Source organism: Balaenoptera ricei, chromosome 16 (genome assembly GCF_028023285.1).
Source record: "Balaenoptera ricei isolate mBalRic1 chromosome 16, mBalRic1.hap2, whole genome shotgun sequence".
NCBI lineage: Eukaryota > Metazoa > Chordata > Mammalia > Artiodactyla > Balaenopteridae > Balaenoptera > Balaenoptera ricei.
In genome coordinates this window covers 101,014,800-101,032,014 of record NC_082654.1, presented here as the reverse complement: position 1 = coordinate 101,032,014, position 17,215 = coordinate 101,014,800, and positions in this window count along the sequence as shown.

The following is a 17,215-nucleotide window of genomic DNA, read 5'->3' as shown; positions in this document are numbered from 1 at the left end:
ACTGTCAATGTGAGCACTATCACCATGAGCACTGTCACCATGAGCACTGTCACCATGGGCACTGTAACCATGGGAACTATCACCATGAGCACTATCACCGTTAGCACTATCACCCTGGGCAGTGTCACCGTGAACAATATCACCATGGGCACTGTCACTGTGAGCACTATTACCATGGGCACTATCACCAAGGGCACTGTCACTGTGAGTACTGCCACCATGGGCACTGTCAACATGAGCACTGTCACCATGGGCACTGTCACCATGAGAACTGTAACCGTTGGCACTATAACCATGGGCAGTGTCACATGAGCAATATTACCGTGGGCACTGTCACCATGAGCACTATTACCATGGGTACTATCACCAAGGACACTGTCACCATGAGCACTGTCACCGTGGGCAGTGTCAACATGAGCACTGTCACCATGGGCACTGCCACCATGGGAACTGTCACTATGAGCACTGTCACCAGGGGAAATGTCACCATGGGCACTGTCACCATAGGCACTGTCACCATGGACACATTCACCATGAGCACTAACATCATGGGCAGTGCCACCATAAGGAATTTCACCATGGGAACTCCAACCATGTACACCGTGAACATCAGCACAGTCACCATGGGCAGTGTCACCATGAGCACTGTCGCCATGAGCACTTTCAACATGGGCACTGTCACTATGGGAACTGTCACTAAGAGCACAGTCACCATGCGCACTGTCACCAGGGACACTGTCACCATGAGCACTCTCACTATGGGCAATGTCACCATGGACGCTGTCACCATGGGCATGATCAACATGATCATTGTCACCATGGGCATTGTCACCATGAGCACTATTACCATGCGCACTATCACCATGAGCACTATCACCGTGAACACTGTCACCATGGGCACTGTCACCATGGGCACTGTCACCATGGGTATTCTCACCATGGTTACTGTCACCATGGGCACTCTCAACATGGGCATTGTCACCATGCGAACAGTCACCATGAGCAATGTGACCATAAACACTATCACCAATGGCACTGTCACTGTGAGCAGTGTCACCGTGAGCACTATCACCGTGTGCACTGTCAAAATGAGCACTATCACCATGGGAAATATCACCATGAGCACTGTCACCATGGGAAATGTCACCATGGGCACTATCATCATGGGCAGTGCCACCATGAGGAGTTTCACCATGAGAACTCCAACCATGTACACCGCCAGCTTTAGCACAGTCACCATGGGATGTGTCACCGTGAGTGCTGTCACCATGGGCACTGTCACCATGCGAACTGTCACTATGGGCACTGTCACCTTGGCAATGTCACCATGAGAACTGTCACTGTGGGCAATGTCACCATGGGAACTGTCACCATGAGCACTATCACCGTGAGCACTATGACCATGGGCAGTGTCACCGTGAGCAATATCACCATGAACACTGTCACTGTGAGCACTTTCACTGTGGACACTGTCACCGTGTGCACTGTCAACATGAGCAATGTCACCATGGGCACTGTCACCATGGGCAGTGTTACCATGAGCACTGTAACCATGGGCTCTCTCACGATGGACACTGTCACCATGAGCACTATCATCATGGGCAGTGCCACCAAGAGGAATTTCACCATGGGAACTCCAACCATGTACACCGCCAGCATGAGCACAGTCACCATGGGAAGTGTCACCATAATTACTGTCACCATGGACACTTTCAACTTGGCCGCTGTCACCATGGACATTGTCATCATGAGCTCTGTTACCATGGGAAATGTCACCATAAGCATGGTCATCTTGGGAACTGCCACCATGGACACTGCCACCATGAGCACTGTAACCGTTGGCACTGCCACAGTGAGCACTATTACCATGAGCAATATCACCATGAGCACTATCACCATTTGCACTGTTACCGTGAGCATTATTACCATGCGTACTATTACCAAGGGCACTGTCACCATGAGCACTGTCTCCGTGGGCATTGTAACCATGAGCACTGTCATCATGGGCACTGTCACCATGCGAAATGCCACCGTTAGCTCTATCACCGTGGGCACTATCACAATGAGCACTGTATCCATGGGAACTGTCACCATGGGCACTATCACGGTGAGCACTATCACAGTGGGAACTGTCACCATGGGCACTGTCAAGATGAGCACTGTCACCATGGGAACTCTCACCATGAGCACTATCACCATGGGCACTATCACCACGGGCACTGTCACTGTGAGAATTATCACCATGAGTACTCTCACCATGAGCACTGTCACCATGGGCACTGTAACCAGGGGAACTGTCACCATGAGCAGTATCACCATGAGCACTATCAACATGGGCAGTGTCACCGTGAGCACTATCACCATGGGCAGCGTCACCGTGAGCAATATCAACATGGGCACTGTCACCGTGAGCACTACTACAGTAGGCACTATCACCATGAGCACTGTCACCGTGAGCACTGTCACCGTGGGCATTGTCACCCTGTGCACTGTCACCAGGAGCACTGTCACCATGAGCACTATCACCATGGGAACTGTCACCATGGGAAAGGTCACCATGGGCAATGTCAACATGAACAATGTCACCATGGGAACTCTTACCATGAGCACTGTCACCATGGGAAATATCACAATGGGCACTGTCACCATGGGCACTGTCACCATGGGTACTGTCACCATGGGCACTTTCAACATGGGAACTGTCACAATGCGAACTGTCACCATGAGCACTATCACCAAGAGCACTATCACCAAGGGCACTGTCACCGTGAGCACTTTCACCATGAGCACTATCACAGTGGGCACTGTCACCATGAGCACTGTCATCATGGGCACTGTCACCATAGGAACGGTCACAATGAGCACTGTCACTGTGGGCACTATCACCGTGAGCACTATCACAATGGGCACTGTCACCATAGGCACTGTCACCTTGGACACTGTCACCATGAGCACTAACATCATGGGGAGTGCTACCATGAGGAATTTCACCATCGGAGTTCCGACCACGTACACCGCCAGCATGAGCACAGTCACCATGGGCAGTGCAACCATGAGCACTGTCACCATGGGCACTTTCAACATGCGCGGTGTCACCATGCGAACTGCCATGATGAGCAGTATCACCATGAGAACTATCACCAAGGGTACTGTCACCATGAACACTGTCTCCGTGGGAACTCTCACCACGAGCACTGTCATCATGGGCACTGTCACCATGGGAACTGTCAACATTAGCACTGTCACTGTGGGCACTATCACCGTGAGCACTATCACAACGGACACTGTCACCATAGGTACTGTCACCATGGACACTGTCACCACGAACACTATCATCATGGGCAGTGTCACCATGAGGAATTTCACCTTGGGAACTCCAACCGTGTACATCGGCAGCGTTAGCACAGTCACCATGGGCTGTGTCACGATGAGCACTGCCACCATGGGCACTTTCAACATGGGCACTGTCACCATGCGAACCGTCACCATGAGCACTATTACCATGAGCATTATCACCAAGGGCACTGTCAGCGTGAGCACTATCACCGTGAGCACTATCACCATGAGCACTGTCACCATGAGGATTTTCACCGTGGGCACTGTCACCATGAGCACTGTCACCATGGGCATTGTCAACATAAGCATTGTCACCATGGGATCTCTCACCATGAGCACTGTCACCATGGGAAATGTCACCATGGGCACTGTCACCATAGGCATTGTCAACATGGACACTCTCACCATGAGCACTATCATCATAGGCATTGCCACCATAAGGAATTTCACCATCGGAACTCCAACCATGTACACCGCCAGCATGAGCACATTCACCATGGGCCGTGTCACCATGAGCACTATCACCATGAGCACTATCACCATGAGCACTATCATTAAGGGCACTGTCACCGTGAGCACTATCACCGTGAACACTTTCACCATGACTACTGTCACCGTGGGCACTATAAGCATGAGCACTATCACCATGAACACTGTCACTGTGGGCACTGTCACTGTGTTCACTGTCACCATGAGCACTGTAACCATGAGCCCTATCACCATGGGAACTGTCACCATGGGAACCGTCACTATGGGCACTGCCAAGATGAGCACTGTCACCATGGGAACTCTCACCATGAGCACTATCACCATGGGAAATATCACCATGGGCACTGTCACCATGGGCGCTGTCACCATGGACACTGTCACCATGAGCACTATCATCATGGGCATTGCCACCATAAGGAATTTCACCATGGGAACTCCAACCATGTACACCACCAGCATGAGCACAGTCACCATGGGCAGTGCCACCATGAGCACTGTCACCATGGGCACTTTTAACATGGGCCCTGTCGCCATGCGAACTGTCACCATGAGCAGTATCTCTGTGAGCACAGTCACCATGAGCATAGTCACCGTGGTCACTGTCACCATGAGCACTGTCACCATGGGCACTGTAACAATGGGAACTTTCACCATGAGCACTATCACCATGAGCACTATCACCATGGGCAGTGTCACCGTGAGCAATATCACCATGGGCACTGTCACTGTGACCTCTATTACCATGGGTACTATAACCAAAATCACTGTCACCGTGAGCACTGTCACCATGAGCAATGTCACCGTGGGGACTGTCACCATGGGAACTGTCACCATGTGCACTGTCATCATGGGAACTCTCACCATGAGCACTGTCACCATGGGAAATGTCACAATGGGCAGTGTCACCATGGGCACTGTCACCATGGGTAGCGTCACCATGAGCACTATTACCATGAGCACTATCACCATGAACACTATCATCACGGGCAGTGTCACCATGAGCACTATCACCGTGAGCACTATCACCATGGGCAGTGTCACCTTGAGCAATATCAACATGGACACTGTCACCGTGAGCACTATTACGATGGGCATTATCACCATGAGCACTATCACCGTGAGCACTGTCAGTGTGGGCATTGTCACCATGTGCACTGTCAACATGAGCACTGTTACCATGAGCACTATCACCATGGGAACTGTCACCATGGGAATGGTCACCATGGGCAATCTCACCATGAGCACTGTCACCATGGGCACTGTCACCATGGGTACTCTCACCATGGGCACTTTCAACATGGGCACTGTCACCATGCGAACAGTCACAATGAGCACTATCACCATGAGCACTATCACCAAGGGCACTGTCACCGTGAGCACTGTCACAGTGGGCACTGTCAACATGAGCACTGTCACCATAGGCACTGTCACCATGGACACTGTCACCATGAGCACTATCATCATGGGCAGTGCTACCATGAGGAATTTCACCATCGGAACTCCAACCAAGTACACCGCCAGCATGAGCACAGTCATCATGGACACTGCCACTATGAGCACTGTCACCATGGGTACTTTCAACATGGGCCCTGTCACCATGCGAACTGTCTCCATGAGCACTATCACCGTGAGCACTGTCACCATGAGCATAGTCACCATGGGCAGTGTCACCATGAGCACTGCCACCATGGGCACTTTCAACATGGGCACAGTCACCATGCGAACTATCACCACGAGGACTATCACCATGAGCAATATTACCATGAACACTATCACCAAGGGCACTGTCAACGTGCGCACTATCACCATGAGCACTGTCACCGTGAGCACTGTCACCATGGGCAATTTCTACTTGGCCACTGTCACCATGGGCACTGTCACCATGGACACTGTCATCATGAGCTCTGTTACCAAGGGAAATGTCACCACGAGCACTGTCATCTTGGGAACTGCCACCATGGACACTGCCACCATGAGCACTGTGACCATTGGCAGTGCCACCATGAGCACTATCACCATGAGCACTATCACCAAGGGCACTGTCACCGTGAGCACTATCACCGTGAGCACTATCACCATGAGCACTGTCACCATGAGCACTGTCACCGTGGGCACGGTCACCAAGAGCACTGTCATCTTGGGAACTGCCACCATGGACACTGCCACCATGAGCACTGTGACCATTGGCAGTGCCACCATGAGCACTATCACCATGAGCACTATCACCAAGGGCACTGTCACCGTGAGCACTATCACCGTGAGTACTATCACCATGAGCACTGTCACCATGAGCACTGTCACCGCTGGCACGGTCACCATGAGCACTGTCACCGTGGGCACTGTCACCATGAGCACTGTCATCATGGGCAATGTCACCATGGGCACTGTCACGATTAGAACTGTCACTCTGGGTATTATCACCGTGAGCACTCTCACAATGGGCACTGTCACCATAGGCACTGTAAACATGGACAGCGTCACCATGAGCACTACTGTCATGGGCAGAACTCCCGTAAGGAATTTCACAATGGGAACTCCAACCATGTACACCGCCAGCATGAGCACAGTCACCAAGGGCTGTGTCACCATGGGCACTGTCACCATGGGCACTATCACAAAGGACACTGTCATCATGAGCTCTATTACCATGGGAACTGTCACCATGAGCACTGTCCTCTTACGAACTGCCAGCACGGACACTGCCACCATGACCACTGTAACCATTGGCACTGCCAACGTGGGCACTGTCATCATGAGCACTGTCACCATGAGAACGGTCACCAGGGACACTGTCACCATGGGCACTATCAGCCAGAGCACTGTCACCATGAGCACTATCACTGTGAGCACTATCACCCTGAGCACTGTCACCGTGGGCACTGTCACCATGCGCACTGTCACCATGGGCACTGTCACCATGGGAACTGTCACCATGAGCAGCATCACCGTGAGTACTATCACCATGGACAGGGTCACCGTGAGCAATATCACCATGGGCACTGTCACCGTGAGCACTATTACCATGGGCACAATCACCATGAGCACTATCACCGTGATCACTGTCACCGAGGGCACTGTCACCATGAGCACTATCTCCATGAGCACTATCACCAGGGGCACTGTCACCGGGAGCACTATCATTATGGGCACTGTCACCATGGGCACTGTCACCATGGGTACTGTCACCATGGGCACTTTCAACATGGGAACTGTCACAATGCGAACTGTCACCATGAGCACTATCACCAAGAGCACTATCACCAAGGGCACTGTCACCGTGAGCACTTTCACCATGAGCACTATCACAGTGGGCACTGTCACCATGGGCACTGTCAACATGGGAACTCTCATCATGAGCACTGTCACCATGGGCACAGTCACCATGGGCCCTCTCACCATGGGCACTGTTCACCATGGACACTGTCACCATGGGCATTGTGAACATGAGCACTGTCACCATGGTAACTCTTACCATGAACACTGTCACCATAGGAAATGTCACCATGGGCACTGTCAGCATGGGCACTGTCACCATGGACACTTTCACCATGAGCACTATCATCATGGGCAGGGCCACCATGAGGAATTTCACCATGGGAACTCCAACCATGTACACTGCCAGCATGAGCACAGTCACCATGGGCATTGTCACCATGAACACTGTCACCATGGGCAATTTCAACATGGGCACTGTCACCATGCGGACGGTCACCATGAGCACTATCACTATGAGGACTATCACCATGAGCACTATCACCATGAGCACTATCACAAAAGGCACTTTCACCATGAGCAGTATCACTGTGAGCACAATCACCGTGAGCACTGTCACCATGAGCACTGTCACCGTGGGCACTGTCACCATGAGCTCTGTCACCATGGGCTCTGTCACCATGGGAACTGTCACCATGAGCACTATCACCGTGAGCACTAACAGCATTGGCATTGTCACCATGAGCAATAGCACCATGGGAACTTTCATGGTGAGCACTATTACCATGGGCACTATCACCATTAGCACTATCACCGTGAGCACTGTCATCGTGGGCACTGTCAACGTGTGCACTGTCACCATGGGCAGTGTCACCATGAGCACTGTAACCGTGGACACTGTCATCATGGACACTATCACCATGAGCACTATCATTATGAGCAGTACCACCATGAGTAATTTCACCATGGAAACTCCAACCATGTACACCGCCAGCATGAGCACAGTCACCAGGGGCTGTGTCACCATGGGCACTGTCACCATGGGCACTATCACAAAGGACACTGTCATCATGAGCTTTATTACCATGGGAACTGTCACCATGAGCACTGTCCTCTTACGAACTGCCAGCACGGATACTGCCACCATGAGCACTGCAACCATTGGCACTGCCACCGTGGGCACTGTCATCATGAGCACTGTCACCATGAGAACGGTCACCAGGGACACTGTTAACATGGGCACTCTCACCCAGGGCACTGTCACCGTGAGCACTATCACTGTGAGCACTATCACCCTGAGAATTGTCACCGTGGGCACTGTCACCATGCACACTGTCACCATGGGCACTGTCACGATGGGAACTGTCACCACGAGCACTATCACCGTGAGCACCATCATTAAGGGCACTGTCACCCTGAGTACTATCACCGTGAGCACTATCTCCGTGAACACTTTCACCATGACTACTATCACCGTGGGCACTATAAGCATGAGCACTATCACCATGAGCACTGTCACTGCGGGCACTGTCACCGTGTTCACTGTCACCATGAGCACTGTAACCATGAGCACCGTCAATATGGGAACTGCCACCATGAGCACTGTCACGGTGAGCACTGTCACCATGATCATTGTCACCAGGAGCATTGTCATCATGGGAAGTGTCACCATGAGTACTGTCACCATGGGCACTGTCACCATGGGCACTGTCAGCATGGGCACTCTCACCATGGGCACTGTTGACCATGGAAACTGTCACCATGGGCACTGTGAACATGAGCACTCTCACCATGGTAACTCTTACCATGAACACTGTCACCATGGGAAATGTCACCATGGGCACTGTCACCATGGGCACTGTCACCATGGATATTTTCACCATGTGCACTGTCACCATGGGAATTCTCACCATGAGCACTGTCACCATGGTAAATGTCACTATTGGCAGTGTCACCATGGGCACTGTCACCAAGGGCACTGTCACCGTGAGCATTGTCACCATGAGCACTATCACCGTGGGCACTGTCACCATGAGCACTGTCATCATGGTCACTGTCACCATGCGAACTGCCTCCATGAGCACTATCACAGTGGGCACTGTCACCATGAGCACTGTCACCATTGGCAGTGTATCCATGGGAACTGTCAAGATGAGCCCTGTCACCATGGGAATTCTCACCATGAGCACTGGCACCGTGGGCACTGTCAACATGAGCACTGTCACCATGGAAACTCTCACCATGAGCACTGTCACCATGGGAAATGTCAGCATGGGCACTGTCACCATGGGAAATGACACTATGGGCACTGTCACAATGGGCACTGTCACCATGGACACTGTCACCATGAGCCCTATCATCATGGGCAGGGCCACCATAAAGAATTTCACCATTGGAACTCCAACCGTGTACACCGCCAGCATGAGCACAGTCACCATGAGCACTGTCACCATGGGCTCTGTCACCATGCGTACTGTCACCATGAGCACTATCACTATGAGCATTATCACCATGAACACTATCACAAAGGGCACTGTCACCATGAGCACTATCACTGTGAGCACAATCACCGTGAGCACTGTCACCATGAGCACTGTCACCATGGGCAATATCACCATGAGCACTGTCACCGTGGGTACTGTCACCATGGGAACTTTCACCATGGGCACTGTCACCATGGGCACTGTCACCAGGAGCACTATCACCATGGACACTCTTTCCATGAGCATTGTCCCCATGTACACTGTCAACATTGGAAGTGTCATCATGGGCAATGTCACCATGAGCACTGTCAACATGAGCACCATCAATATGGGAACTGCCACCATGAGCACTGTCACCATGGACACTGCCACCATGAGCACTGTCACTGTGAGCACTCTCACCATGATCATTGTCACCAGGAGCATTGTCATCATGGGATGTGTCACCATGAGTACTATCATCTCCAGGACTGTCACAGTGAGCACTGATACCGTGAGCACTTTAACCTGAGCACTTTAATCATGAGCACTCTCACAGTGAGAAATATCACCTCGAGCACTCTCACCGTGAGAACAGTCACTATGAGCACTGTCACCGTAAGCACTGTCATCATGGGAACTGCCACCATGAGAACTTTCAAGATGGTAACTGCAACCATGGAAACTGCCACCATGAGCACTGTGACCATTGGCAGTGCCATCATGAGCACTATCACCATGAGCACTATCACCATGAGCACTATTACAAAAGGCACTTTCACCATGAGTAGTATCACTGTGAGCACCATCACCGTGAGCACTGTCACCGTGGGCACTGTCACCATGAGCTCTGTCACCATGGGCTCTGTCACCATGGGAACTGTCACCATTGAGCACTATCACTGTGAGCACTAACAGCATTGGCAGTGTCACCGTGAGCAATAGCACCATGGGAACTTTCATGGTGAGCACTATTACCATGGGCACTATCAACATTAGCACTATCACCGTGAGCACTGTCACCGTGGGCACTGTCACCGTGTGCACTGTCACCATGGGCAGTGTCACCATGAGCACTGTAACCGTGGACACTGTCATCATGGACACTGTCACCATGAGCACTATCATCATGAGCAGTACCACCATGAGTAATTTCACCATAGAAACTCCAACCATGTACACTGCCAGCATGAGCACAGTCACCAAGGGCTGTGTCACCATGGGCACTGTCACCATGGGCACTATTACAAAGGACACTGTCATCATGAGCTCTATTACCATGGGAACTGTCACCATGAGCACTGTCCTCTTACGAACTGCCAGCACGGACACTGCCACCATGACCACTGTAACCATTGGCACTGCCAACGTGGGCACTGTCATCATGAGCACTGTCACCATGAGAACGGTCACCAGGGACACTGTCACCATGGGCACTATCAGCCAGAGCACTGTCACCGTGAGCACTATCACTGTGAGCACTATCACCCTGAGCACTGTCACCGTGGGCACTGTCACCATGCGCACTGTCACCATGGGCACTGTCACCATGGGAACTGTCACCATGAGCAGCATCACCGTGAGTACTATCACCATGGACAGGGTCACCGTGAGCAATATCACCATGGGCACTGTCACCCTGAGCACTATTACCATGGGCACAATCACCATGAGCACTATCACCGTGATCACTGTCACCGAGGGCACTGTCACCATGAGCACTATCTCCATGAGCACTATCACCTGGGGCACTGTCACCGGGAGCACTATCATAATGGGCACTGTCACCATGGGCACTGTCACCATGGGCACTGTCAACATGGGAACTCTCATCATGAGCACTGTCACCATGGGCCCTCTCACCATGGGCACTGTTCACAATGGACACTGTCACCATGGGCACTGTGAACATGAGCATTGTCACCATGGTAACTCTTACCATGAACACTGTCACCATAGGAAATGTCACCATGAGCACTATCATCATGGGCAGGGCCACCATGAGGAATTTCACCATGGGAACTCCAACCATGTACACTGCCAGCATGAGCACAGTCACCATGGGCATTGTCACCATGAACACTGTCACCATGGGCAATTTCAACATGGGCACTGTCACCATGCGGACTGTCACCATGAGCACTATCACTACGAGCACTATCACCATGAGCACTATCACAAAAGGCACGTTCACCATGAGCAGTATCACTGTGAGCACTGTCACCATGAGCACTGTCACCGTGGGCACTGTCACCATGAGCTCCGTCACCATGGGCTCTGTCACCATGGGAACTGTCACCATGAGCACTATCACCGTGAGCACTAACAGCATTGGCATTGTCACCATGAGCAATAGCACCATGGGAACTTTCATGGTGAGCACTATTACCATGGGCACTATCACCATTAGCACTATCACCGTGAGCACTGTCACCGTGGGCACTGTCACCATGTGCACTGTCACCATGGGCAGTGTCACCATGAGCACTGTAACCGTGGACACTGTCATCATGGACACTATCACCATGAGCACTATCATTATGAGCAGTACCACCATGAGTAATTTCACCATGGAATCTCCAACCATGTACACCGCCAGCATGAGCACAGTCACCAGGGTCTGTGTCACCATGGGCACTGTCACCATGGGCACTATCACAAAGGACACTGTCATCATGAGCTTTATTACCATGGGAACTGTCACCATGAGCACTGTCCTCTTACGAACTGCCAGCACGGATACTGCCACCATGAGCACTGCAACCATTGGCACTGCCACCGTGGGCACTGTCATCATGAGCACTGTCACCATGAGAACGGTCACCAGGGACACTGTTAACATGGGCACTCTCACCCAGGGCACTGTCACCGTGAGCACTATCACTGTGAGCACTATCACCCTGAGAATTGTCACCGTGGGCACTGTCACCATGCGCACTGTCACCATGGGCACTGTCACGATGGGAACTGTCACCACGAGCACTATCACCGTGAGCACTATCATTAAGGGCACTGTCACCCTGAGCACTATCACCGTGAGCACTATCTCCGTGAACACTTTCACCATGACTACTATCACCGTGGGCACTATAAGCATGAGCACTATCACCATGAGCACTGTCACTACGGGCACTGTCACCGTGTTCACTGTCACCATGAGCACTGTAACCATGAGCCCTATCACCATGGGAACTCTCACCATGGGAACGGTCACTATGGGCACTGCCATGATGAGCACTGTCACCATGGGAACTCTCACCATGAGCACTATCACCATGGGAAATGTCACCATGGGCACTGTCACCATGGGCGCTGTCACCATGGAAACTGTCACCATGAGCACTATAATCATGGGCAGTGCCACCATAAGGAATTTCACCATTGTAACTCCAACCATATACACCGCCAGCATGAGCACAGTCACCATGGGGACTGTCAACATGAGCACTGTCACCATGGGAAATGTCTACATGAGCACTATCACCATGATCACTATCACCAAGGGCACTGTCACCATGAGCACTATCACCGTGGACAATGTCACCATGAGAACTATCACCGTGAGCACTATCACCATGGGAAGTGTCACCGTGAGCACTGTCACCATGGACATTGTCACCGTGGGCACTGTCACCATGAGCACTGTCACTGTTGGCACTCTCACCATGAGCAATGTCACCATTGGCACTGTCACCATGTGCCCTGTCACCATAGGCACTGTCACCGTGGACACTGTCACCATGAACAATATCATCATAGGTAGTGCCACCATAAGGAATTTCACCATGGGAACTCCAACCATGTATAGCACCAGCATGAGCATAGTCACCATGGTCAGTGTCACCATGAACACTGCCACCATGGGCACTTTCAACATGGGCACAGTCACCATGCGAACTATCACCATAAGGACTACCACCATGAGCAATATTACTATGAACACTATCACCAAGGACACTGTCAACGTGAGCACTATCGCCGTAAGCACTATCACCATGAGCGCTGTCACCGTGAGCACTGTCACCATGGGCACTGTCACGGTGTGCACTGTCACCATGGGCAATTTCAACATGGCCACTGTCACCATGGGCACTGTCACCATGGGAACTCTAACCATGAACACTGTCACCATGGGAAATGTCATTATGGGCAGTGTCACCATGGGCACTGTCACAATGGGCAGTGTCACCATGAGCACTATTACCATGAGCAGTATCACCAAGGTCACTGTCAACGTAAGCACTATCACTGTGAGCACTATCACCATGAGCACTGTCACCATGAGCATTGTCACCGTGGGCAATGTCATCATGAGCACTGTCACCATGGGCATTGTAACAATGGGAACGGTCACCATGAGCACTATCACCGTGAGCACTATCACCATGGGCAGTGTCCCGTGAGAAATATCACCATGGGAACTGTCACAGTGAGCGCTATTACCATGGGTACTATCACCAAGGGCACAGTCACTGTGAGCACTATCACCGTGAGCACTGTCACCATGAGCACTGTCACCATGAGCACTATCACCATGGCAAAGGTGACCATGGGAATGGTCACCATGGGCAATGTCAACATGAGCACTGTCACCATGGGCACTGTCACCATGGGCACTGTCACCATGGGTATGCTGACCATGGGCACTTTCAACATGGGCACTCTCACCATGCAAAAAGTCACCATGAGCACTATCACCATGAGCACTATCACCAAGGGCACTGTCACCATGAGCACTGTCACCGTGTGCACTGTCACAGTGGGCACTATCAACATGAGCACTGTCATCATGAGCACTGTCACCATAGGAAATGTCACAGTGAGCACTGTCACTGTGGGCACTATCACCGTGGGCACTGTCACCATAGGCACTGTCACCATGGACACTGTCACCATGAGCACTATCATCATCGGCAGTGCTACCATGAGGAATTTCACCATCGGAACTCCAACCAAGTACAACGCCAGCATGAGCACAGTCATTATGGGCAGTGCCACTATGAGCACTGTCACCATGGGCACTTTCAACATGGGCCCTGTCACCATGCGAACTATCTCCATGAGCACTATCAGCGTGAGCAATTTCACCATGAGCACTGTCACCATGGGCACTGTCACAATGAGCACTGTCACCATGGGCACTGTAACCATGGGGACGTTCACCCTGAGCACTATCACCGTGAGCACTATCACCATGGGCAGGGTCACCGTGAGCAATATCACCAAGGGCACTGTGACTGTGAGCACTATTACCATGGGCAATATCACCATGAGCACTATCACCGTGAGCACTGTCACCGTGGGCACTGTCATAGTGTGCACTGTCACCATGAGCACTATCACCATGTGAACTGTCACCATGGGAATGGTCACCATGGGCAATGTCAACATGAGCACTGTCACCATGAGCACTGTCACCATGGGAAATGTCACCATGGGCACTATCATCATGGGCAGTGCCACCATGAGGAATTTCACCATGAGAACTTCAACCGTGTACACCACCAGCTTTAGCACAGTCACCATGGGCTGTGTCACCATGAGCAGTGTCACCATGGGCACTGTCTCCATGCGAACTGTCACCATGAGCACTGTCACCATGGGCAATGTCACCATGAGCACTGTCACTGTGGGCACTGTCACCATGGGAACTGTCACCATGAGCACTATCACCGTGAGCACTATCACCATGGGCAGTGTCACTGTGAGCAATATCACCATCGCACTGTCACCGTGAGCACTATTAACAAGGGTACTATCACCAAGGGCACTGTCACCATGAGCACTGTCATCATGGGCACTGTCACCATAGGAACTGTCACCGTGAGCACTGTCACTGTGTGCACTATCACCCTGAGCACTATCAAAATGGGCACTGTCACCATAGGCACTGTCACCATGGACACTGTCACCATGAGCACTATCATCATGGGCAGTGCTACCATGAGCAATTTCACCATCGGAACTCCATCCATGTACACCGCCAGCGTGAGCACAGTCAACATGGGCAGTGTCACCATGAGCAGTGTCCCCATGGGCACTTTCAACATGGGCCCTATCACCATGCGAACTGTCACCATGAGCACTATCACCATGAGCACTGTCACCATGAGCATAGTCACCATCGGGTCTGTCACCATGAGCACTATGACCGTGTGCACTATCACCATAGGTAGTGTCACGGTGAGCAATATCACCATGGGCACTGTCACCATGAGCACTATTACCATGGGCACTATCACCATGAGCACTATCACAGTGAGCACTGTCACCGTGGGCAATGTCACCATGTGCACTGTCACCATGAGCACTGTCGCCATGAGCACTATCACCATGGGAAGTGTCAACATGGGAACGGTCACCATGGGCACTGTCAACGTGAGCACTGTCAGCATGGGAACTCTCACCAGGAGCACTGTCTCCATGGGAAATGTCACCCTGGACACTGTTCACTATGGGAAGTGTCACCATGAGCACTGTCACCATGGGCACTGTCACTATGGACACTGTCTCCATGGGCACTCTCACCATGGACACTGTCACTGTGGAAAATGTCACCATGGGCACTGTAACCATCTACACTGTCCCCAGGAGCACTATCACCATGGACACTGTATCCATCAGCATTGTCCCCATGGGCACTGTCAATATGAGCACTGTCACCATGGGAACTCTCACCATGAGCACTGTCACCATGGCCAGTGTCACCATGGCCACTGTCACCATAAGCACTGTCACAAAGGGAAATGTCACCATGGGCACTCTCACCATTTGCTCTGTCACCGTGGGCACTGTCACCATAAGCACTGTCACCATGAGCACTGTTCAACATGGGCACTGTCACCTAGAGCACTGCCACTGTGGGCACTATCACCGTGAGCACTGTCACCATGAGCACTGTCACCATGGACACTGTCACCATGAGCATTGTGACCTTGAGCACTGTCACCATGGGAACTTTCACCATGGGCACTGTAACCATGGGCACTGTCACCATGGACAATGTCACCTTGGGAACCGTCACCATGGAAAATGTCACCATGGGCACTGTTGGCCATGGACACTGTCACCATGGGCACTGTGAACATGAGCACTGTCACCATGTAAACTCTTACCATGAACACTGTCACCATGGGAAATGTCACCATGGGCACTGTCACCATGGACACTGTCACCATGAGCACTATCATCATGGGCTGTGCTACCATGAGGAATTTCACCATCGGAACTCCAACCATGTACACCGCCAGCATGAGCACAGTCACCATGGGCAGTGTCACCATGAGCACTATCACCATGAGCACTATCACCATGTGCACTATCACCACGGACACTGTCACCGTGAGAACTATCACCGTGAGCACTGTCACCATGAGAACTGTCACCATGGGCACTGTAACCATGGGAACTGTCACCATGAGCACTATCACCGTGACCACTATCAACATGGGCAGTGTCACCGTGAGCACTATCTCCGTGAACACTTTCACCATGACTACTATCACCGTGGGCACTATAAGCATGAGCACTATCACCATGAGCACTGTCACTGTGGGCACTGTCACCGTGTTCACTGTCACCATGAGCACTGTAACCATGAGCCCTATCACCATGGGAACTGTCACCATGGGAACAGTCACTATGGGCACTGCCATGATGAGCACTGTCACCATGGGAACTCTCACCATGAGCACTGTCACCATGGGCACTGTCAC